General features: G+C 40.8%; 1 protein-coding gene across 8 annotated transcripts in view; it reads left to right on the top strand.

Moving 5' to 3' along the window:
- Positions 1-22,970, top strand: part of CHRM3 (cholinergic receptor muscarinic 3) — a 493,903-nt gene that overhangs the window by 367,713 nt on the left and 103,220 nt on the right. For 4 of the 8 annotated variants that reach the window (XM_077894354.1, XM_077894352.1, XM_077894353.1 and 1 more), the window contains one exon: positions 2,266-2,433. The exons of the other annotated variants lie outside the window; for them this stretch is intronic. The gene's annotated coding sequence lies outside the window, so the exon portion shown is untranslated. The remainder of the gene's footprint in view (positions 1-2,265; positions 2,434-22,970) is intronic. 8 annotated transcript variants of the gene reach the window in all.

Raw genomic sequence — 22,970 nt, 5'->3', positions numbered from 1 at the left:
CTTTCTCACCCTTCCCTCATTCCTCCTTCCTTTCCTTCCTCTTTCTTTCTTTTATGATCTAACTTCTTATCTCTTAATAATTTGTGGTTTTCGCAGCTAATTTTTGCCCTGGACAATGCTTTCTCCTGATCCCACATGTATCATCTGAGACTGACAAGGGTTCGTTCCTTCTTGAAAAAAAAAATGGGAACGAAACTGACTCTGGATGGAGCCATCCCCAGTGGGTCACAGTTGTTATTTTAATCTTCAGGGAAAGATTTCCTTTGTAGATCCTTCCTGTTTTGGCACTTAGGAGCCTTTGCTCTGCAAGGGGGTGGAAATATTTTCTTTAAGTGCTATTATGTTTTAACAAATCCTGTCAAGCATGCTTGTGTGTGCACATGTGAGTGCTTTCATGATATCAACAAATCTGATACTTTGTTTTTAAAGATTTTATTTATTTATTCATGAGAGACACAGAGAGAGAGAGAGGCAGAGACACAGGCAGAGGGAGAAGCAGGCTCCATGCAGGGAGCCCAATGTGGGACTCGATCCCAGAGTCCTGGGATCATGCCCTGAACCAAAGGCAGATGCTCAACCTCTGAGCCACCCAGATGTCCCAAATCTGATACTTTAAACACATTATCTTAGGTGATTTGTTTGAGTCCTCAGGCCAACATGGGGGTGGGACACCAACCCCAGCACCAACCCCAGCAGTTGAAAATCTATATAGTGCAACTTTTGCCTTCCCTCAAAACTTAATTACTGATAGTCTACTATGGGCTGGAATCCTTGCCAATAACATAAACATTCAATGAATACATATTTTGTATGTTATATGTGGTTTTTAAAAAGATTTCATTTATTCATTTGAGAGAGAAAGTGAGAGAGAGAGAGAGTGAGCAGGGGGAGGAATAGAGGAAGAGGGAGAAGCAGGCTCCCCACTGAGCAGGGAGCCCAATGTGGGAGTTGATCCCAGGACCTCAACTCATGACCTGAGACAAAGGTAGACACTTAACTGACTGAGCCACCCAGGTGCTCATGTGTTATATGTATTTTATACTGTATTCTTCCAATAAAGTAAGCTAGAGAAAAGAAGTGTTATTATAAGGAAGAGAAAATGCATTCACAGTACTGTCCCACATTTACTGAAAAAAGTCCATTATATAAGTGGGCCCGTGTAGTTCAAACCCGTGTTGTTCAAGGGTCCACCACAGTAATCATGAAGGGATTCAGCAGCTTCACTTTAAACCCATCTCCTTTTTCCCCTACAATAGCAACAGCCTATCATTCTTCTGTTATCAGTTTAGTTTCAGGAAGTCTTGTGTTGCTTTAGTCAAGATGCAGTCTGATTTAGTTTTATTTTTTTAAAGATTTTATTTATTCATGAAAGACACAGAGAGAGAGGCAGAGACACAGGCAGAGGGAGAGGCAGACTCATCACAGAAAGCCTGATGTGGGACTCGATTCCCAAACCCAGGGATCACACCCTGAGTCAAAGGCAAATTCTCAATCACTAAGCCACCCAGATGTCCCTAGTTTTATTTTTTAAAGGCATGTATGTCCATTTAGTACAACGGAAGGCAGGGGAAAAACCGAGTGAGCAGAGTGCTGTAGCGGAGTTTGGTGAGCAGGACACCAGGTTGTAGAAAATCTTGTAGCCAAACCAGGGAGTTTGAAGTCATACAGAGCCATTAAAGGACAATATGCAAGCAAATTCAATGACAAGTGTTTTTCAGAAAGACCACTCTGGCTTGATTGCGGCGATGGTTGGCAGAGGGTCCAGACAGAAGGCAGGGAGCCTAATTAGTGGGGGATTGCAATAACCCCGGGAGAATCTCAGGAGAAGATTCAAATCTCGGGTGTTGGCTTTCATAAATAGGTCAGTGATACCATTTCAGATAGAGAACTCAATAAGACCAGCAGAAAAGGAAAGATTGTGAGTTTAGATGTTGGATCCTTAGAGGCTGAAATGCCAGAGTCATCATGGTGTCCCTGCAAGGCAGCTAAAGAGCTGTAGGGAATATGAAGAGACTAGAGTTTCTGCCTCAAAGTAGCTGGTAAAAGTAGGGGGCGCTTCAGGCAGTGGAGTAAAACCACCCATATGTAGAGTGAGAGCTTCACGGGGCAGATGTCACAGGAAGTGGAAAAGCTTGAGGCGAGCTTGTGAGGATGGGAACAAGCCAGGAAAGATTCAAGTCTTAGAAGCCAAGACCAGAGTTTCTGGTGGCAGAAGTGATAGAGGGCTCATCAGATTTGGCAATTCAGAGGTCTTTGTGATCTTAGGATAGGTCAAGGGAGTGAAACACAGCGCAGACTCTGATCATGCTGGCCCATGCAAGAGGATGTGGAAACAACTCTCTCTGACTCATCTTTTAATGAGACTGAACATGAGCATCAGCACAACTGAGTTCACAGCACAGCTCTGCCATTGACAAACCTGTTGGACCTTAGGTGAGTGACAGTACACCTTACCCGCAGCTTCTAACTTGTGAAGTTAATACTGGGTATCTCAAAGAATATGTGGGGGATTAAATGTGCCAATAGGTGTACAAAGATTTTATATTTGATATATTTGATATATTTTTAACATATAAATATAGAACATATTAAGTACATTTTTATGAGAATTGTGGCCATTTTTACTGTCATTCTTAGATTGAATAATTAATTCAATTAAGTGTTTTACTTCCTCTGAATCCCAGGTAAGGCCACTATTTTCATGGTGTGAAATCAGACAACTACCAAGCTGCAGCAACTTGACTTTTTTTTTTATTTGGATGACTCTGAATGAAATTCTCTGCAGATTATGTTAAAACACCAGAGAAGGAAGAAATTTCATTTGACTATAGAAAATAGTATATTTTATGCCATTTTAATTCCTTGAAAGGATACTCAACATGTATTAATTATGGTAGTTCTAGCTAATATAGTTGATTAACTCCAAAACCTGAGTGAAATAAAACAATATTAGCTTGTTGACCATCTATAAGCCTTCTTTGTAGAAATGTTTGTTCATGTCTTCTGCCCATTGTGTTAATTGGATGATTTGGTTTATTTGGTGTTGTCTAGGTTCTTTATATATTTTAGATACTAACCCTTTATTGGATATGTCTTCTTCTCCCATTCAGTAGGTTGTCTTTCAGGTTTGTTGCTTTTTCCCTTCACTATGCAGAAGCTTTTTATTTTGATGTAGTCCCAGTAGATTATTTTTGCTTTTATTTCCCTTACTCTCAGGAAACCTAGAAAGCATAGAAAGATGTTGTTATGGCCGATATCAGAAAAATTATTGCCTGTGCCCTCTTCTATGATTTTTAAGTTTTCAGGTCTCACATTTAGATCATTAATACATTTTTTAATTTATTTTTGTAAGAAAAAATTTATAGTGTAAGTTTATGGTGTAAGAAAGTGGTCCAGTTTCATTCTTTTGCATGTAGCTGTCCAATTTGCCCAACACCATTTGTTAAAGAGACTGTCTTGTTCCGATTACATATTCTTTTCTCCTTTGTCGAATATTAATTGGTCATATAACTGTGGGTTTATTTCTGACGTTTCTTTTCTGTTCCATTGATCTTTGTATCTATTTTTGTACCAATATCATACTGTTTTGATTATGACAACTTTGTAATATAACTCAAAGTCATGAAAAGACGCTCAACATTACTTATCATAAGGGAAATGCAAATCCAAACCACAATGCGATATCACATCACATTTGTTAGAATGCTTAGAATCAAAAACTCAAGAAACAGGAAGTGTTGTCGAGGATGTGGAGAACAGGAACCCTCATGTACTGTTGATAGGATTGCAAACTGGCACAGCTGCTGTGGAAAATAGTATAGAGATTCTTGAAAAAATTAAAAATAGGGCAGCCCAGGTGGCTCAGGGGGTTAGCGCCACCTTCACCCCAGGGTGTGATCCTGGAGACTAGGGATCGAGTCCCACGTCAGGCTCCCTGCGTGGAGCCTGCTTCTCCCTCAGCCTGTGTCTCTGCCTCTCTCTCTCTCTGTATTCTCATGAATAAATAAATAAAATCTTTAAAAAAAATAAAAATAGAGCTACCTTACAATCCAGGAATCACGCACCTGGGTATTTACCCGAAGAATACAAAAACACTAGTTTGAAGGGACATTCACGAACCCATGTTTATTGCGGCATTTTTTACGATAGCCAAACTATGGAAACAGCCCAAGTGCCCATCAGTAGATGAGGGCATAAAGAAGATGAGGTATATATATTTATATATATTTATAATGGAATATTATATATATAATGAAATACTACTATTCAGCCATAAAAAAAGAACTCAGTCTTGCTGTAGAGAGTATAATGCTAAGCGAAATAAACCAGAGAAAGACAAAAATGCCATATGATTTCACTCATATGTGGAATTTAAGAAACAAAACAAATGTACAAAGGGGAAAAGGAGAGGGAGAGAGGGAGAGAGACAAACCCCAAACAGATTCTTAGTTACAGAGAATACACTGATGGTCACCAGAGGGGAGGTAGAGGGATGGGAAATAGGTGATGCAGATGAAGGAGGGCACTTGCTATGCTGAGCACTGAGTAATATAGGGGATTGCTGAATCACTGTGTGGTACACCTGAAACTAATATAACATTGTATATTAACTACACTGAAATTAAAATATAAAAAATAAATAAAAATTTAAAGGCTTGCAAATTAAGATGCAATTCATGTCCATTAAGTAAATGAAAATTACTTTTCAGCAAACTAAAAGAAAAAGAAAAAGAACCAGCATTAGCTTGTATTTTATTTATGCAAGAGTACTCTTTGGGTTTTCTTGGTCAGGCATCTCTTCTCTGAGCAGCGATTTGATGATCATTCCATCCTCTGGCTCCACCGTGTTCAGATAGGGTATCTCCTTTGCAACCATTTGGAAGAGAAAGCGAGCATATAAAACTGGTCATGGGAGGATGCTGTGCACCAAGCTTGAAGTGGTGCACGTTACTTCTGCCCATGGTCTGCTGGTAGCTAGTGCCCAGACCTTACCAAATTATAAGGAGGCCAGACAATGTTATCTAGCTGTATGCTCAGGAGAAAGAGAAAGTTAATTTGAAGATTAGCCAGTCAATGCACAGTATGTAAGTGATAAGAAATGGTGCATATTTTTTTTTCAAGATTTTATTTATTTGACACACAGAAAAAGAGAATGAGAGAGACAGAGAACACAAGCAGGGGGAGCAGCAGAGGGAGGGGAGAAGTAGACTCCATGCTGAGCAGGGATCCCAACCCAGGACTCCGTCCCAGGACCCTGGGATCATGACCTGAGCTGAAGGCAGACAATTAACTGACTGAGCCACCCAGGTGTCCCTTGTGCATATATTTTTTACTGTTCTTAACCGTAATAGCACCTTCCCAGCCACACTGAGTAAATATACACTTAGTTCGATTTTAATCTTTTGAGGATTACCTAAGAAATTCCTCCTTAGTCTTTTGAGGATTACTTATGATAAATACCCCTTCTTTCACCTGGCAGTTGTGCAAACCTAAACAGAGGCAAATACAAGGCTGTTAGTAGAAGCATGAAAAGGGGAAGATGAGTTCCTTGAGCTCTCGCATTATCAGTTCCTAAATCACATTAGTCTCCTAGAGCCCAGACACAAGAGCCAGGACCTTGCTTGTGCCTCCAAACGCAGCTTTCTGGACATGAAAGTCACACTTGGAGGACAAAACCCCATTTACTCTGCAGTTACATGAAAGGTATGACTTCTGTGGCAAGAACTACTAAAAGAAAAATGTACAATAAAATTATTCACAGACTATTGCTTTTAAGTAGTAAAGTTACACACACACACACACACACAATACAGGAAGATACCCACAGGGAGTCTCTCCAGAAGAAAAAAAAAAAGGCATGTCCCACCGTAGCCTGGCTGTCAAAGGGGCACGCTGAGCAGTTTCAGTAATACCAATAAAGATGTGCTGAAGCAAGATGAATTAAGAATGGATCTGTCTAGGTACCTCTGCATCTTCAGCCGCCATAGAAGTGCCACAGTTGATGTTTCAGTGTTTCTAATCAATTTCATTTTTTGGATGTCTGAGATGAATGGTACATTTTCCTAGCCATCCAGAGATTTGCTTCACATTGGGAGATCATGATCCAAACTGAAAGCTCAGTATCATTTCTGCCAGCCCTGAGAGCTCCAGGGGACAAAAACCCCAATGTATTTCATTAGGTGCAGACACTAGGGTGGTGCAGAAGGGGGAAGATTAGGTCCTTGTGGAGTTGGGTAAAGAGATGGGATAAAAGCTTACCAGTCCACTTGTAAGGGTGAGAAAGAGATGGGGCATGGGGGCTCCAGAACCACCCTGGTTGGGTGAGCAGGGGACAAGAAGGTCTACAGTGTGTGTGTGGTGTGTCTGTGTCTATAAATATATCTATTTAAATAGATAAATTTCTTGTAAATCCTACCCAGAATACTGATTTTTTAAAAGATTTTATTTATTCATGAAAGACACAGAGAGAGCAATAGAGGCAGAGACACAGGCAAAGGGAGAAGCAGGCTCCATGCAGGGAGCCTGATGTGGGACTCGATCCCAGGACCCCAGGATCACACCCTGGGCTGAAGGCAGACGCTGAACCACTGAGCCCCCCAGGTGTCCCTCAGAATACTGATTTTTAATAAAGAAGAGGAGGAAGAGTCCAGTGAATAGGGCAAGCCCTTGGTTGGACATGTCAAAATATAAAAGAGGCTTCCTCAGTTCCCTGTGTCAAGTGTCATTGTGGCCACTGACCACAGGGTGGGTGTTTTCCCAGCCTCTCTGAGCTGCTTGGCCACTGGTAGCAAGGCTAATAGAAAAAAATAGTATGCTATTTTTTTCCTATGCTCTTTTATTTCTCTATCTGACTTTTACTGCCAGAATCATGGAAGAGAAAAGGCTCTGCTATTTATTTATTTGTGGATTATTGACAGCAGGGAAGCAATGCTGAACAGGACAGTAGTCCCGGCCCACTGAGTGTTTTCAATCTGTACATCAAAAAGCTTCTGAGGGGCTCCTGGGTGGCTCAGTGGTTAAGAGTCTGCTTTCAGCTCAGGTCGTGATCCCGGGGTCCTTGGGATAGAGTCCCGCATCAGGCTCCCCACAGGGAACCTGCTTCTCCCTCTGCCTGTATCTTTGCCTCTCTCTGTGTGTCTCTTGTGAATAAATAAATAAGATCTTTTTTTAAAAAAAAGCTTCTGAGATGCAGAATTAATGTTCAAGTACCAGCTAAAGATAGCCTGTGGGCCAGGCAAAACCTTGGGACAGACAGACAAAAAGTAAAAGTCACTTTCTTTTTCTCATGTAAGTTCTGCTCAAAACAAATCCCAAGAAACTTTCAATATCAATATGCAATTTAAGGTTCACAAATGGATGAGATCATTTTATAAGATTTTCCTTCTATCCAACAAACTATCGATAAGATGACTTTAAAATTCATTGTTTGCCTGCTGTTTATAGCTGTCTGTTAAAAACGGAATGCGTTTGTATAAAGCTCCAGGATGTTAGGACTTGAATCGATTTTAAAAATGGTGAGTTTCAAGGGTCATATACAATAACTGGTCCTTTCCAAGGACATTTGGATAGTGGACCACAGAATCAAGTTTAACACCGAAGCTGTGCCCTGGGTTTGGGGTTTGCTCATCAAGTTACAGTGTTGCTCTGGTGTCTTTGGTAAATCATGACATGCATAAGTGACACAGCTGTGATTTGCATTTTTACAGCAATACCTAGCCTGTATTTGTGAATGGTCTAGCTACAGGTGCCATTATATAGAGAAGGATTATCTTATATAATACAAGTATCAATATAGGAAGGCAAATCCTGAACTTGCCAGCTGCTTTTCCTGACTAGAGAGGGTTTGACTGGCCTCTCAGTTATTTTTCAAAAAATACTACAAATGTACTTTAGTCATTTCTCGATGTTTGTCACACACTTGGATTATTTTCCCAACCTTAAAATATGAATTAATGAGCTTCTTTTAAAATTGGTAGCCATTCTAAATGATATTGGGACACTGGTGTCTTAATTCTCTGGGGGTTACTTCAGGATTTTGTTCTAATACGGTTTTTATCTTTCGTTTCAAGAGATGAAGATTTTATCTGTCCCTGGAGCAGTGCTAAATAAAATTACAAATACCTGCCCCCTAGTTTTTCACTGGGATGGAGTTACCAGGAGGACACTGGCAAGATCAGTGACCTTCCCTTTGAGGACAGTCACCTCTCAGATTATCCACCAAGTCATTATAATTCCGGAAAACAATGAGAGGGAGCACACCCACATTAGGAACTTTTTAAAAACTGATGGCAAGCAAAGATACCATAAATACAGAGCAAAATGATCCCTAGAAACATCCAGAATTTTACTAAACTGTTCAGGCAAAAGAATTAAACCTATCAGATTAGCAGTCATGGAGTGAACGCCACTTGTAGATGCTTTTATCTTTTGAGCTTGTAAATCTGAAAACATTTCATCTGCTAGGATTGGGCAGACAGTCTGATGCGGGACAATTGGCACACCATCTCAGCTGAGGACTCTGGGGAGTTCCCACTTTATCATACCCTTCTGCTTTGGAAGTGAGCAGATGTGTAACTTTTAGGAATCCCAACACATACAGGAGCCTCCAGGCTCCTGTGTCAGTTGTTTAGGTCAGATAATTTTTATTTTCTGTACACAAATATTTCTGAATGGAAAATACAGCGATTACAGTAAAACAGATTATGTACCAGATATTAGCTCTGAGACTTCTGACTAAAGACAATACAGAATATACAGTAAAATGGGAGGTGGCCTGTCTGCTGTAATGACAACAGGTACTCGAGTAGGGGAAAACCTCATAAGCATAGCACACACCTAAGAATTAACTTGAGTTTTGTCTCCTGCACTTATAAACTGGTTCCTTTTTTGTCTTTTTACCCTTGGACTGACCTGTAATTTGTATCACGTGGATCACATGACCCTTCTGTGACTCAGATGAACGTTTCAGTAGCATGCGAGGATTTCAGATAGTCGAGCAACAAGAGTGGTAGCCAGGGACCTGATGTATACTTTCTGTGCTATGCTTCAATCAGTGCCCATGGAGTACGTGATACATAATCTCTGTTTTTATTTTTCTACTGGTAAAATGTGGGAATCGAGCTGTCTGAATGCAAAGGTTTGTTTTGGCTTATAAACTTGCAAATTTTTAGTTACCACTCTGTGAATAAGCAGTAGTGTTTCTGTTTATTAACTTGCAAGTTTTATAAGCTATTAAACCACTTCTAATATTAAGCAGGTAATTTATATTACATTGCTATATCTCCATTCCATCATTTTTTCTTGAATTTTATGTTTTCAAGCTGTTTCTGGTCATACCAATAAACTTAACAAATCTTTTAAACAGAATAGCCATTATGTTGGCCAGATAACCATATTAAGTTGCTGTCACATTTCCATAAATACCCAATTTTGGATCACTTCCAGAGTAGCTTATATGATCCATAGATGAGAACAGATTATTAGTTGATTAACTAACTCATATTTGCAAGCTAACTGTTGGTATTCAAAATCTTTATAATATGGTACTGATTTTATTTTTGTTGACATTGTATATATATATATATATATATATATTTTTTTTTTTTTTTTTTTTACTATGAGTATAGTTGCCACACAATGTTACATTAGTTTCAGGTGTACAACATAATGATTCAACAGGTTTATATATTATGCTATATTATGCTGTGCTCATCGCTAGCGTGGCTCCCATCTGTCACCATACAGAACTACTGCAGTAGCATGGACTATATTCTTTAGCTGTGCCTCTTAGCCCATGACTCATTGATCCTGTAGCTAGAAACCTATACCTCCTACTCCTCTTCACCCATTTTGTTTATATCCCTACCACCTTCCCTGTGGCACTCATCAGTTTGTTCTTTATTTTTATATGTCTTATTCTGCTTTTTAAACACTTTAGGGTTTTGTTTTGTTTTTAGATTTTATGTATGAGTGAAATCCTATGGTATTTGTCTTTCTCTGACTTATTTCACTTAGCAGAAAACCCTCTAGGTCCACCCATGTTTTCACAAATGGCACAGTGCCTTCCCTTTTTTATGGTTAACATATCATTATTCTCACACACACACACACACACACACACACACACACACCTCACACCATCCTCATCCATTTGTCTATTGATGGACACTTGGGCTGCTTCCATATCTTGGCTGTTGAAAATCATGCTGCAGCAAACATATGGGTGCATATGTCTTTTCAAATTAGTGTTTTTGTTTTCTTTGGGTAAATATCCAATAGTAGAACTACTGGATCATGTGGTATTTCCATTTTAAATTTTTTGAGGAACCTCCATACTGTTTTTCATAGTGACAACACTAGTTTATATTCCCACCAACAGTGCATGAAGGATCTCTTTTCTCCACATCTTCACCAACATTTGTTCTTTCTTGTGTTTTTTATTTTAGCCATACTGACAGGTGAGTGGTGATATCTCATTGCAGTTCTGATTTGCATTTCCCTGATAATCAGTGATGTTGAGCTTCTTTTCATGTGTCTGTGTCTGTCTTCTTTGGAGAAGTGTCTGTTCAGATCCTCTGCCCATTTTCATTGGGTTATTTGTGTTTAGGGTTTTGAGTTGTATAAGTTCTTTATATTCTTTATATATTTTGGATATTAACCCCTTATCAGATATGTCATTTGCAAATATCTTCTCCCATTCAGCGGTTTGTCTGTCTGTTTTGTTGATGGTTTGCGCTGCTGTGCAGAAGCTTTTTATTTTGATGTAATCCTAATAGTTTATTTTTGCTTTTGTTTTCCTTACCTCAAGAGACACAGCTAAAAAAATGTTGGTATAGCCGATGTCAGAGAAGTCATTACCTGTGCTCTCTTCTAGGATTTTTATGGTTTCAGGTCTCACACTTAGGTCTTCAACCTATTTGTAGTTTATTTTTGCATCTGGCATTAGAAAGTGGTCCCTTTTCATTCTTTTATATCTTGCTGTGCTATTGGTTATTCATAAGAGAGTAGAATTGTCTTTAGTAATTATTTTGCCCTTTTGTTGGAAAAACAAACTATTATCTTTGCTGCATCAACCACATTTCTTTTAACCAAAAATTAGACAATATTTGCTTCTCTGGTGTTAACGCATATAAAGTCCCTTGATTTGTTGAATTATATTTTGAAAATGAGAGAGTATAAAAAGTAGGTAGGCGATAATGGATATTTTCTGATGGCCTTTAAGAGTAATTTTACTAGGGGAGCCTTGGTGTCTCAGTTGATTAAGTCACTTGATTTCCACTTGGGTCATGATCTCAGGGTTGCGAGATAGAGCCCCATGCTTAGCATGGACCATGCTTAAAACACACACTCTCTCTCTCCTTCCACCCCCTCCCCCATGCATCTACTTTTTCTCTCTCTCAAAAAAAAAACATTTTATCAATGTAGATGGAAATTTTTATTGACTATCCTTTAAAGTAGTTTTTCTCAAGATCCTTCAAGAGAATGCATGCTTTTGAGTGAAGTGACTTAAAAGTTTGTTCACCAATGGAGTTTAGTTGCATTGAGAGTGACTTGTATAACTGCTGGTCATTTCAACCCTTCATGCTGTGAGTTAGCACATCAGTGTCTCAGGGAGTATTTTCTGATTAATCTTCTGTGAAGTGGGTCTTCTCTGTGCTGTTCCAGGAGCTGTCTTTTGGTACTGTTAATTGTCCAAATAAAATAATCAAACTAATTGGACTTGGGCAGGAGAGTAAAGGTGAAGACCTTCTCATAATTTTTTCATTTGTTCCCTCCATCTCATAAAATTCTTTTCTAATCTGTAGTAGTATACTTATTGAGTGGATTTACTGTAACTTCAGAAATTGGGAAGATGTTTAAAAGCTTCACAGTTTTTATCAAAGGTTTTTCATCCTTGCATTTATATGAAAAGGGTTTGTGGGTTGTTGTTTTTTTTTTTTTCAGATTTAGAAGGACCACATTTTTAAATAACTGAAATTGTTATTTGCTTAGTTGGCAGCACATTCAATCTGACCAATTCATCTTCGTCTGAGCTGAGTATAAATAAACTGTGGTCTCCACATGATAAGGTGTAAGGAGAGTTTATGCTGATATGTTCTCATTGACTGCATTCAGTGACATTTACATTCTGGCGTGGGGAACGTATTTCTTAGAATCTTCTAGCTAAGTGTGTTTTTAAGTTAATCAAAGAAATGCAACATGTTGAAATTCCTGTTTAAGACATGTATTAATATTATTGCTTTGAACAAGTATATGTTGAATTCATGTCGGGATTGGACCTCATCTTTCTAGAGCATCCAAGGATGCACAGGCATAGAAGTGTTTTGATGTTTTCCTCCTTCCTCTATATTCTCTCTTTTCCTTTAGAGTTAAAGAAAGGATAGTGAGATAAAGTGAGAAGAAAGGGGGTCAGAGGAGAAAGGGAAATGGAGAACACTGATTTTACCCAAATGTCACCGGGGAGAGGAAAGGGATGGAGGTTTCAAAATGAACATCACGAGAGGCTCTTTCAGATAGGCAGAGTTTCAGTGTCCACAACCCCTCCTTGGCATTTACCACATCATACCTGTGTATATTTGATCCTCTGCTGTTTATAAACTAAAGAGTTCATCAACTGTACAAATTTCTCACCTTCCACTACACTGACAGTTTTTATAATAAGAGTAAGACCAGAGAACTGAATTGTTCCAAAATGATGGTTTAAAAATGAAAATGGTCGGGATCCCTGGGTGGCGCAGCGGTTTGGCGCCTGCCTTTGGCCCAGGGCGCGATCCTGGAGACCCGGGATCGAATCCCATGTCAGGCTCCCAGTGCATGGAGCCTGCTTCTCCCTCTGCCTGTGTCTCTGCCTCTCTCTCTTTCTCTCTCTCTCTCTCTCTCTCTCTCTGTGTGACTATCATAAATAAATAAAAATTTAAAAAAAAAATGAAAATGGTTAGGCTGATTTGAGGGAATAATTCAATTATGGAATGGAAACAGCTTCATGTAGTGGATGGCTGTTTTCATGTGTAGCGTGCATAAAGGCAGTAGCCGTTTGTGTGATGTGCCTCATGCCTTCCTCTGTGTAGTTGATTTCTTATGGCTACCCAGCATTGGAGAAGCTAGAGTGAGGTATCTAGGGCATATATAACAAATTGCCTTGGTGATTCTTTACTTCTAAACCCAGCACATCCCTCTAACTCAGAAAGCCCAACCAAATCCTGCATTCCCATAGCCTCAAACCCACTCCTCTATCTTTCACATCGCCTTCTTCCCAGGTCCTGCAATCTAAAAATTCGAGCTCATCCTTGTTTCTTTCTTCTTTCCTGCTGCTGGCTCTCTCTTTAAAAATATATATACATATATATATAACAAGATCCGGCCAATTCTAATAGCCCCACACCTGCTCCCAGACCAACTCACCACTGGCTCCCATCTGAACTATTTTATTTTATTCTTCTCTGAATACAAAAGTCCTTCCAGCCTCGTCTCAGCATGGCAGCCGGAACAGGTTTTATACAATGTAAGTCAATTTGTCACACTCAGTCATATTCAAAAGTCTGTAATGGCTTCTTCTCTTATCCGGAGTGAAATCCAAAGTCTTTGCTGGAACCTGATGCCCTCAGTGATCTCTTCCCTGTTGCTTCTCCACTGTCATCTCCCCCCACCGTCCCCTTCCCTCACTGTCCGGCCCCCATTGGCTTCATCACTGGCCCTGTACACAATAAGCATGCTCTGTGCCTGGCACCAAATGCCCTTCCTGCAGATGTCTCATGCATGACTTACTCTCTCTCTCTAGATGTCTGTTCAATATCAAGCCGTCAGAAAGGCCCCTTTTATAACCCTAAGTAAATAGCCTTCCTCTATAAACACATTTCCTTCCCTCTTACTTGTATTCACTTTTTCTCATGGTGCTTATTACCACCTGTAATATGTAGGTAGGTAGGTAGGTAGGTAGGTAGGTAGGTAGATGATTGGCCAGGTCCACCTCCCATTCTGGAATATAAGCTTCTTGATGGCAAACTATTTTTGTTAACCTCTCTATTCCTACCTGTGTGAATAGTACCTGGCACACTGTAGATGCTCCATAAATATTTGTTAAATAAATGAGTGATATAAGGCAGAAATCTTACTCTGCACAATATCAGACTGCTCAATCCTGCACTGTTCTGGGGAGAGAAATAGCTCTGCAAAATACCAAGCAGCAAGTGTTACTAGGCAGATCTCTCAACTGGCACACTTCATAGGGGAAAGACAGGTTGTTCTATGCTTAGAAGTTGTTGAAGGCTTCACGGTGTTAGTAAAACCAGCACTCAACCTGGAGTGGTGGTAGCATTTAGAGTTGATGCAGGTAGATGGAGAGATTGTCCATCATAAGCAAATAGCCACGAGACAGTGAGAGATTTACTATTTGATCCCAGGGAATAAGAACCCCAGATGTTAGGGCACCTGGGTGGCTCAGTGGTTGAGCATCTGCCTTCAGCTCAGTGATCCCAGGGTCCTGAGATCCAGTCCCGCGTCCTGTTTCCCGCAGGGAGCCTGCTTCTCCCTCTGCCTGTATCTCTCATGAATAAGCAAATAAGATTTAAAAAAAAAGAACCCCATATATTGATCTATGTATCTGAGAGGTACTTTTGGTGAAGCATAGTTTGAAGCTGTTGGAGTGAATACATTATCTAAAAAAATGAAGAGCTCTACAAAGTCAGGGGCTGGGCCTCAGGAAGTGACTGGTTAACAGGGTGAGGGGTCAAGCCATTAAAGGGAGCACAGAAGAGAAGATATGTTGAAAAAATGCAGACTACTGAGGTGCTGAAGGAAGAGAGGAGGGTAGAAGACAAACTGTTTCAAGTATTGGTATAAAATCTAGTGGGAGGAGATCTTTCAGAAAGCCACTGGCCTTGGAACCTAAGAAGTCATGGGCAGACTTTGTGTAATTGGAAGGGAAGGGGGTGAGCCAGCTAGCAGGGGTTTAAATGAGCATGTGGGAAGGAGGAGCGCTGGTACTGGTAAGACCTTCATGTGTTAGACAGGAAAGGATTAAGACATCATAGATGCCGTCAAATAGGGAGGCCACATTTGTGGCATATGCACTTCTGATGGGCAGGGTAGAGGCCCTCCCTCCCGCCCTGGCACCCAGGCTCACAAGAACCAGGCAGCTCCTTGGGTGGCTCAGCGGTTGAGCATCTGCCTTTGGCTCAGGGTATGATCCCGAAGTCTAGGGATCGAATCCCACATTGGGCTTCCTTCATGGTGCTTGCTTCTCCATCTGCCTATGTCTCTGCCTCTCTGTGTGTGCGTGTCTCTCATGAGTAAATAAATAAAATCTTAAAAAAAAAAAAAAAGAAGAACCAGGCAGCCCCTCAGAGTATCCCTCAGAACTCCACTGGCTCTGTTCTTACCTTCCTCTTCTCCAAAGTCCCAGGCCCACAGATGACACTTTGCTGCCACTGACTGTCACTTTTGGTGACACAGTCCCAGACATCAAGAGAAACAGTTGGATTGAGCTTCCATTGACTTTTTTGTTTTTGCTGCCCCAACAGTCTTTCATAACAATGAGGATCCTGTGGTCTTCAAGCAAAAATGTCACTCTGCACAGCATCAAACTTTAGCTGCTCAACACAACCCTGTCTCAGCAAGAGCCTGAAGGCTGTATAAAATACAGAAAAGCATTCATTCCCTTGTAACTCTCAATGAACCCATGAATTATCAGCAGCAGAGTCAAATGAGAGCATGTCGGAGGCTTAGACTGTAAACAGGTGTCTGCAGCACTCAGACAACTCATTATGCATCCCAAGAGTTGCCTTAAGAAAACTGCTTATTGCCAATCGTGTCAAAATGGATTTTTATTTCTTCTTCACACCAGGTAGTTAAATTTTTTCAACACTAATGATATGTGTAGGAATGAAATAATAATATATTAAAACACTGAAGAATATTTTATTAGGGCTGGAGATGGATTAGGAGGTAGAGAAGGAGAGGGCATCACAGTCATTATTCTAAGAGTTCCAGGTTCAGATCACCAAACTCCTTTATAATCACCTCTCTTTAAAGGGGGACAATCTCTAATGAATAGCTGAGCAAATTTCTAATGGGGCAGAGAGCAGTTTCCTGTGGGGCCAGGTCATTGCTGTTCACTTGTTCTTAGCCAGAAAACCCTCGAAAGAAGGAACAAAGCGTTGTCATCTCTATGCTCCTCACCTTAATTAACAGAATGTCAGGCTCCCAGCCTCAATGACTGTATGCTGATTTCCTCATCTGACTTATCAGAGTAGGTTAGCCCTGGTGGCCCTTTGGAAATCAAGTGCAGTGCTTCTCAGCATTAACAGGCATACTAATTCTCAGGGATATTGAGAAAATGTAGCACTGACCCTGTGGATCTGCAGTTAAGACCTGATTCTGCATTTCTCACAAGCTCTACAGCGGCGCCTCCACTCCACGTGGGTTTGCAGACCACAGCGGTCCCATGACTTGTGTGGCAGGGGTGCACTCGCTCCCCTATGGCAGACCCCCAGGATGATCCCAGGTCCTCTTCCTGTGGTGTCAGATGTGGCTGAACAGAATTTGAACGCCCGACATCTTTTAAAATATTAGACAAAGGTCTATTGTGAAGTCAAATGCAAAACTCGATTTTAAAAACTGCAAGAAACGTAAACTGTAAAACAACAAAGTATAAAAGATTTATCTGCTGTTGAGATCACCCCCTGCAAGTTACATTCCCAGTTTGGCTCTGGAGGATGCATTCAGATCAGAAGCTGCTGGGAGACTTTAGAGGCAAAAGTTCAGAAGCACTAGTATAATCCCAATGAGGAAATGGAGACCAGGGAGGTTCGAGTCACTCGTCAGCTTCATACAACATTGAGGATGACAGCTGGCATTTATTGGGTTCTTACTGTGTATAAGCCAGGTGTGGTGCGCAATGCATATGTTACCTCGCTATTCATGGCAGTTTTCTGGAATGTGTATTATGGTTGTTTCCATTTGGACCTGAGGAAAATGAGCCTGTAGAGAAGCTGTGCAGTTTGCCCCAGAACAGACATCTAACTTTTGTCAAAGTCCCTGCTGTTCAACCATGGGGTTTCAGAGCCTCCCAAGGAAGGAGAGAGGGCTAGAACCAGAACAGCTCACTTCCGCCCAGGACTCCATGGAGAAGCTGAGAGAAAGCAGGTTGATGGAGTTGGCAGGATGCCTTTGAAAATTATAGAAAATTTAGAGATGTGCCTTGTATGAACCTGGATATTTATTCCTTCCTTGTTTTTTTCCTGATAACAACCAGCAGATTAACTGGGTTTTCTCCTCAGTACCTGATCCCCAGTTCTAGGTTCCTAGACAATCAGTACTTTCTCACTAATGTGGACAGACTTCTGCCAAGCCGCCGTCACAGCTGCAGAAGGAGAGTGTCTGTAATGAGTTTTTATAAATTGCATTACTAGGTGGCAGTTAATGGGTTTCGTCCCTTATACAAATGGGACATAAAAGGGTAGCACCTGGCATGTTACAAAGAATAAATTCTCTTCTTCTGTGCATTTCAACTCAGCATTCTAGAAGCTATCTAAGCCAATCTTTTGTAGTATTTTCCATGCTTGTGATATTACTCCTTCCGTGTCTGTGCTACCTGTTATGCACTGCATACCTCCTGGGATGTGGATGAACACGCTGCTCACAGATCGACCTGGCAGCCAAGAGCAAGTGCTGCAGGGTCTGTCGCCCCAAGGCAGGCCACTTTCTCTTATGCATTCCGGCCCTCCATTTGACAAAAATATCAAAATTTTCTCCTTCTCCCTATAACGAATCCCTGGATTTTTTTTTAAGATTTTATTTATTTATTCATGAGAGACACAGAGAGAGAGAGAGGCAGAGACACAGGCAGAGGGAGAAGCAGGCTCCATGCAGGGAGCCCGACGTGGGACTCGATCCCGGGTCTCCAGGATCACACCCTGGGCTGAAGGCGGCACTAAACCGCTGAGCCACCCTGGCTGCCCCTTGGATCTTCTAAAAGTGGGAAACTCTGGGTCATTTCTATTAAGGGAGATTCTGTAGTGGCTCAGGTGTGGAGAAAATCAAGCAGCTTTGAAATGATGCAATCTGACGTTGCTGAGACCATGAGTAGCACCCAACGTCAGTGGGAACCCTAAAGTTCTGTGTCTCCCTCCTTAAGCTGATAACCCTGGAGCATATACTAATGAAAAATATTCTTCTGCACCATACAACACCATCATTTTGCAAATTATTTCCTACCAGTAGCTAAGAATATGCAAAAATTCAGCACAGTCTCTTAAGCAAGAAATACAGAACACCAAGTGGTAATGCAGTTCGAAGCGCCACAACCCCTGTGAGCTAGTTGCTAAAGTTTTTATCTAATGGCTTAGCACTGCCCTCTGTCGTCTTAGGATAGCAGTGAAGCAGCACACAGCCTTTCAAGGAAAGGAGCTGAGGGGCATACAGGACTCCTCATGTAGATGGCATGTGGAGTCATCTCTACATCTTACTTTGTGATTTGACTGAGAGGTGCAGAGAAGCTAAGCATTTCCTCTGGTGGAGCCTGCAATCCACCATATGCAATCTAGGATTCATGCTAAATCTTGCCATATTCTTCCCACAGTTTTAAAATACAAATGTCCCGGAGAAAGGTGATACCTTTGAGTTCTTCACAAAGCCTAACGCATGGCAGCAAATTCAGAGAAGTCTTTCCTTAGAGCACCTCCTACAGGTGAATGGAAGTACACCTTTGCTTACCACTTATTCCATTGGCTATGGTAAGGAAAACGGAAAGAAAAAGAATTTAAGATTATAGGCACACATGTCCATCATCACATCCCCTTCAGAACCGTGCATCTGTTTACCAACTCCTCTTTAAAAGATGTGGATTTCCCCAATATGTTTATGTGAGGCAGGAGTCCCTAGGCAAGGTTTTCCATTTTTATCAGCTGCAGCTAATACAAAGAACTTTGAATTTCAAAAGGTGCCTGGTCTCTCTACCCATCTTCACGGATTGTCAAAGTTGTGACCATTTCAGTGTCAGATTTAATCATAATGTTTTGAAGATCAACTCTTTTCTGAGTATGAATATTCTAGCCTGAGCCACTAAAATCCAGTCCAAAAGGCATAAGGTAGGTGATCATGGCTAACAAGTTACATGATAAAGGGTGAGAGTCTGTACCATGTTGCCAGGCACAGCTGGATTCTCACAAATTGAAGTGGAGAAGCAGGGCGCTCTCTTTCAGGATGGCCTATGGACATAGATCTCAGTAACTGCCTCTCATTACATTCTCATTTGTCTGAATATCCCTCTGCAGAGGCAGCCCTGAGTCCCATAGCAGAGAGACTGGTATCCAGCCATTCTAAGACTTGCCAACCACACCAAATTATCTTTAAATTCTGGTGATCAGAGGATTTATAGCCTCCAGAAGTGATAGGCATTGTGGTAATGGAGACAGGCAGCTTTCCCTCTCTCAGGGAACATTATCTCTCCTCAGTGATGATAGCTTTATGATTTTATTGAGAAAATCCACAGAAGGTGCTTTCACAAGATCAGCTGTCTTTTGACATATTTCCAAGGTCAGTGGCATAGGAAAGAGGAACCACATTATGTAGGAAAGAGGAACCACATTATGAAGTAGAAACTGAATAAAACTTAGGAGTGAGAAACGACATGTCATTACCATGAAGGGAAATTGACTTTTTTATCCTTTGATTTATCTTATGGCAGCTTCACATGCCCTCCCCATTTTTCTTTATTCATAAAAGACCACATCATGGAAATTGCTCTTCCTGTGGTAAAGACCTGTGTATTTGCTTTGTGACATTCTCTCCTGGGGATTCCTCAAAGTTGGCAGCCTTTGAGCTGCCTTGTTCCCACTTCGCATAGGTGGAGGACCCACCTGCCACTAATTACTGTTGCAAGTCTTGTCTTCATTTAGATAAAAACTGCCTTTTGTTTTTGAGGGAGTTTGTTTTGTAGTTGCATTTCTGAGGGAGCCAAGTTGATGGTGAATTTTACTTAACTCTATGGCTTCTTACCTAGAGGGTCCTCTGGTCCACAGGGGCCATGTGCAAGTTCATCCCAAAATCCTAGGACTTGGCTTCTGTAAATGGAGCCTCTTCCTCTTAATTGAGACAGAGGGAGGCAGCAGAAGATTGAATGTCAGTCATTCTTATGAATCTTCTTCCCACTCCTCTCATATCACTCCTTTCCTCCCTGTGTCTCTTGCACTCTGTATATTTTCCCCTTAATTTCTGTCTCTCTGGCTGTGACTTGTGCAAGCTCTTTTCTTCTCTTGAAAATGTTCTCTTTTATCATGTCCTTGTATTAATATTTCTACTCTTTAATCTCTTCTCATTTATCCCAAAGATCATTAACTCGTTTCCACCTCCTGTTCTATTCTGAAATCATGCTCGGCTCATTTCCTTAACTCTAAACATTATTTGCCTTCTAGACCTAAAATAAGTCACAATGATGAGAGTAGAAATTATTATATGTTGAAGAGTAGAAATTATTATATGTTGAAGCTGTTATGTTTCAGGACACACTGGGCTGCACATTTCACATCTGGCATCTCATTTAATCCCTGCAAAGGAGAAGATGACATCGTGCCCTTTTAATTGATGGGATTTGATGAGGTTCATACAATGAATAGCTGACAGAACTACTGGTCTGGTACAATTTATCTGACTCCTGGTGTACAAAAAAAAGGACATGGCTTGCTTAATTGTGAGCAATAACTCATAGGCCTCGAGTGAAGCTTGATAAATATTTACACCATTTCACTTCACTCAGGGCCATTCACTGACCCATATTCATTGATGCAGATAAGTTTATTTTACTGCACACCTTTCAATAGTTATATATTGGATATCTTAAGCAGCTCACAAATTCAGGCACTAGAGGTGGGCATAGTGAGGAAGGAGGATGAGGAAAGGAAGAAAAGTAGGGAACAAGAAAAACAGCTGGGAGAGCAAACAAATGAGAGAACTGTTCTTTCTAAGACTTGAAGTACTTTGCTACAGCTGAGCTCCCAGAAATGTGGGGCCTGACTGGGGGTGATGTGAGGAATCATAGCCTTAAAGTGGTTGGGCAAGGAATGGTCAAGCTTATCCTGTCCTATTTACCCCTTCCCATGAAGCTGGAGGATTGTTCCTGTAGTAAAGAAAACTATAAATATATTTTTTAAATGTACAGTAGTTGGTTTAATTTTTTTTAAAGATTTTATTCGTATTTATTCATAGAGACACAGAGAGAGAGAGAGAGAGAGGCAGAGACACAGGCAGAGGGAGAAGCAGGCTCCATGCAGGGAGCCTGACGTGGGACTCGATCCCTAGTCTCCAGGATCATACCCCAGGCTGCAGGCAGCGCTAAACCGCTGCACCATGGGGGCTGCCCTACAGTTGGTTTAATTAAATATACAAATTCATAAGGTTGGTTTCCTTTTAATTTTTTAAATTTAAATTTGATTAATTAACATATACTGTATTATTAGTTTCAGAGGTAGAGGTCAGTGATTTTCAGCTGTATATAAAACCCAGTGCTCAGGACGCCTGGGTGGCTCAGTAGTTGAGCATTTGCCTTTGGCTCAGGCATGATCCCAGGGTCCTGGGATCCAGTCCTGCAGTGGGCTCCACATGGGGAACCCGCTTCTTCCTCTGCCTGTGTCTCTGCCTCTCTCTCTCTGTCTCTCATAAATAAATAAAATCTTTTAAAATAAATAAATAAAACCCAGTGTTCATTACATCACATGCCCTCCCTAATGTCCATCACCTAGTTACCCCATCCCCCACCCACCTCCTCTCCAGTGACCCTCAGTTTGTTTCCTATGACTAAGATGTTTAGTCTCTTAGTCTCTTATGGTTTATGTCCCCCGCTGATTTCATCTTGTTTTATTTTTCCCTCCCTTCCCCTATGCTCCTCTGTTTTGCTTCTTAAATTCCACATATGAGTGAAATCATATGATAATTGTCTTTTACTTCATTTAGCATAATGTCCTCTAGTTCCATCCATCGTTGCAAATGGCAAGACTTCATTTTTTTTTTGATGGCTAAGTAGCATTCTATTTTGTGTGTGTGTATATATATATATATATATATATATATATATATATATATATACCACATCTTCTTCTATATCCATTCATCTGTCAATGGACATCTGGGCTCTTTCCAAATTTTTATGCAAATATAGCGATCCAAAGGGGCACCTGCACCCCAATGTTTAGAGTAGCAATGTCCACAAGATTGGCTTTCAGTCAAAATGTATCACATGTTTATGTAGTTCCAAATCACCCTGCCCCAACCCAGGCAGTGTGGAGTGGGTACCTTCTGATGGTTTGCTTCCCTCAGCTTTAATATCACCTCACAAAATGCCAAATCTACCATGAAACCATAAAGTAGGAAAAAAAAAAAAAAAGGAAAAGGGTTAACTAGCAGGGTGAGCATCAATGGAATAAACCTCTGGGTCTGAGTCCCAGCTCCATCCATTCTGTGACTTCATACATGTATTTATCTCTTGGTTTACATTTTTTGAATAATGAGAACATCGATGCCATATATCCTATCATGTTATTGTAAGGACTAAATGGACTAGGGTACTTTAAAACGCTTCATGAAGTGTAAAACATGCTCCAAGGAAGACTGCAATTAGAATCATCATTTTTTATTATTATTTACTGTACCAATTTCAAAGCACTTGATTTCCCTTATTGATTAATTCCAAAGAAGTTTGCTTCCACTCTGTTTCTTTCCAATATCTTAGTAATTGGTATTTCAGTGCCACATTTTAAGGAGGAACAAAAAAAAGAGAGGGAGAGATCTCTCTCAGAGCTTGAGTCTGTTTTTTGAAAGCTTTTGATTCCCAAGGCCATCAGGAAACCCCATCTGCTCAGACGTCTTTGGCACACAGCCCCATATAAACCCCCTACCCTGCTCTTGTCAGCAGATCCTAAGAGGGGTTCTGAGATCTGTAATGAACCACACACACATACTTGTTGGCCTCCAATTCAATA

Source organism: Canis aureus, chromosome 4, assembly GCF_053574225.1.
Source record: "Canis aureus isolate CA01 chromosome 4, VMU_Caureus_v.1.0, whole genome shotgun sequence".
Lineage (NCBI taxonomy): Eukaryota > Metazoa > Chordata > Mammalia > Carnivora > Canidae > Canis > Canis aureus.
Note: the sequence above shows the minus strand (reverse complement) of the source record. Positions and strands in the feature narration are given on the sequence as shown.